The following is a 2,806-nucleotide window of genomic DNA, read 5'->3' as shown; positions in this document are numbered from 1 at the left end:
ACAGTTAAGGCTGACGTGAACCCTACTTTGAACACTGATCGGCATCGCCGCTTGCAAACCATCCTTGACTATTTTCATGACTGCTTTGCAACCACCTCTAAGGTCTGGCAGACATCCATAACGAAACATCGCATCATAGTTGATGACAGTGACCGGCCTATTCGCCAACACCCCTATCCAGTGTCGGTGAGAGAACGTGAGGCGATACTACTGCAGGTGGACGAAATGCTCCGGGATGATGTCATACAACCGTCTACAAGCCCATGGCTTCGCCGATTGTGCTGGTCGCCAAGAAGGACGGGACACTGAGATTTTGTGTCGACTATCGAAGACAACAAAATTACCAAAAAGGACGTTTACCCGTTACCTCGAATCGATTACTCTTCCGACCGGCTGCGTCATGCCCGCTATTTTTCTTCTCTTGACCTCCGCAGTGGGTACTGGCAGATTGAGGTAGATGAAAGGGACCGCGAGGAGACAGCGTTCGTTACTCCTGACGGGCTGTACGAGTTCAAGGTGCTGCCCTTCAGCTTGTGTTCCGCTCCTTCCACCTTTCAAAGAATGATGGACACTGTCCTCGTTGACCTCAAATGACAGTCCTGCCTCGTCTACCTTGATGATGTCATTTTTCTGCCACCTATGGCAAGCATCTCAAGCGCTTGAGCGCAGTACTGGAGGCCATACGATCGGCCGGCCTCTCGTTCAAGCCAGAGAAATGCCATTTTGCGTTCCAACGGCTGAAGTTCCTGGGCCATGTCGTGAGGGCTGAAGGTGTTAGCCCTGACCCCGACAACACGGCTGCCGTCTCTGCGTTTCTGACCCCCTCTGATAAGCGTGCTGTGCGCCGTTTTTTGGGTATCTGCGCCTATTACCGACGTTTTGTGCGAGACTTCTCCCGACTAGCCGAGCCTCTAACTCGCTTGACAAAGGACGACCAACCTTTCATCTGGGCCAAAGAACAACAGACGGCCTTTGACGACCTCAAGAACCGCCTCCAAACTACGCCCTTTCTTGGCCACTTCGACGAGAAGGCGGACACGGAACTACACACCGATGCTAGCAACGTTGGTCTGAATGCCGTCCTCATTCAGTGGCAAGATGGTGTTGAGCGCGTGATTGCTTATGCAAGCCGCACTCTGTCGCGATCTGAAGCGAATTAGTCTACCACGAAAAAGGAGTGCCTTGCTGTCGTTTGGGCGGTAACGAAATTTCGCCATACTTGTGTGGTCGCCCATTTCGAGTCGTGAGCAGCGATCACCACTTGCTTTGTTGGCTCGCGAACCTTAATGACCCATAGAAGAGGCTGGCGCGTTGGGGTCTCCGCTTGCAAGAATTCGATGTTACCATCGTGTACAAGTCTCGCAACAAACACAGCGACGCAGACCGCCCGTCCCGTGCTCCTCTCCCGTACACCATTGCTGACACGGAAGATGATGCAGCTTTTCTTCGCGCTTTAACCACGTCCGTCCTTGCTCAACAACAACGAGATGACGCCGAGCTACGACCGAGCTACGCCGAGCTACAACAAGACGCGACTAGATTTATCTCGATTGATCGCAGCCAGGCACAGCTGATTCTGCGTTGTTCCGGAATGTTCTAGTAACTTTGCCCGCTTTATCTCGAAAGTTCGCTATAAGCTTTAAATTAAGCACGGCTGACGACCGCGGCGGGCATTCTGTTCGACGACCGCCGAGCACGCTTGTCGCTTCGCCGCCCCCGAGTGATCCAGTCCATTGTGGGCGCAGTTCAGCCCCATAAACAGTCTTCTTTTAGAAGACCTTTTGTCTGCTTTCATCGTTTCTTCGACTGCCGTCACCACTACGTGACAGTATATATATATATATATATATATATATATATATATATATATATATATATATATATATATATATATATATATATATATATATATATATATATATATATATATATATATATATATATATATATATATATATATATATCGAAGTATACGCTTCATTTAAGGAAACATTTTTATTTGACTCCACGTTTCGATCGGAGGACCGATCTTTTTCAAGAGTGACCATACAGTGCATGGGCGCGTGTTCTTATAGCATGGGACTTGACACACAGAAGGCTTAAAAAGAAAAGAAATAAAGAAAAGTAAAGAAAAGAAAAAAGGGGGGGAAGGGGCGGCCGGGAGAACGGAACACAACTGACACCTATGGCATATTAGGGAAGCAATACAGAAAAGGGGCACACGAACAGAAACAAAGATTTGTTTACGACGTTTCTGCTGGGGCCCGTCCTTCGTCAGGTAATGCACAAAGCAACTGGTCTTGGTCCTTAAATACCTGTTCTACTAAAAGAGATGTGGCCTGCCACTAATATCTGATGACAATGTAATAAAATGAGCATGACGTCGTAAGTGACGCACAGTGTTGAGGCCTACAGGCTTTCGGAGTTGACACGTGCTCCTCGCAAGTAAAAATAGCTTAGGAAAAATTTTCTCTGAGGCTTGCAGAAAGCAATAATAAACAACGCGCACTGCGGCGTTGAAGGCATGGCACAGAAACATGCCGCTAGTCACTTCGCCACCTGATAAACAATAAGATAATACACAAAAGAATGCACGGGGCATAGATGATACAGTACACAGGTATTCTACTAATTGACACGTGTTGGGCTCGAGTCCTGCAGATTCGAGATAGAAGAAAAAGAGCAAAGGAGTAAGACAAGCTTGTACAGACATGCTAAACAGTACTGCATGGATAGCACAGAAAAGCAGGTACAGCAAAAGGCAATAATCAGCACGTGTTGCATTACTCGCTACTTTGAGAGGAAA

The sequence above is a fragment of the Amblyomma americanum genome, chromosome 5 (assembly GCF_052857255.1).
Source record: "Amblyomma americanum isolate KBUSLIRL-KWMA chromosome 5, ASM5285725v1, whole genome shotgun sequence".
Lineage (NCBI taxonomy): Eukaryota > Metazoa > Arthropoda > Arachnida > Ixodida > Ixodidae > Amblyomma > Amblyomma americanum.
The sequence above is the reverse complement of the archived record's forward strand: the minus strand, read 5'-3'. Positions refer to the sequence as shown.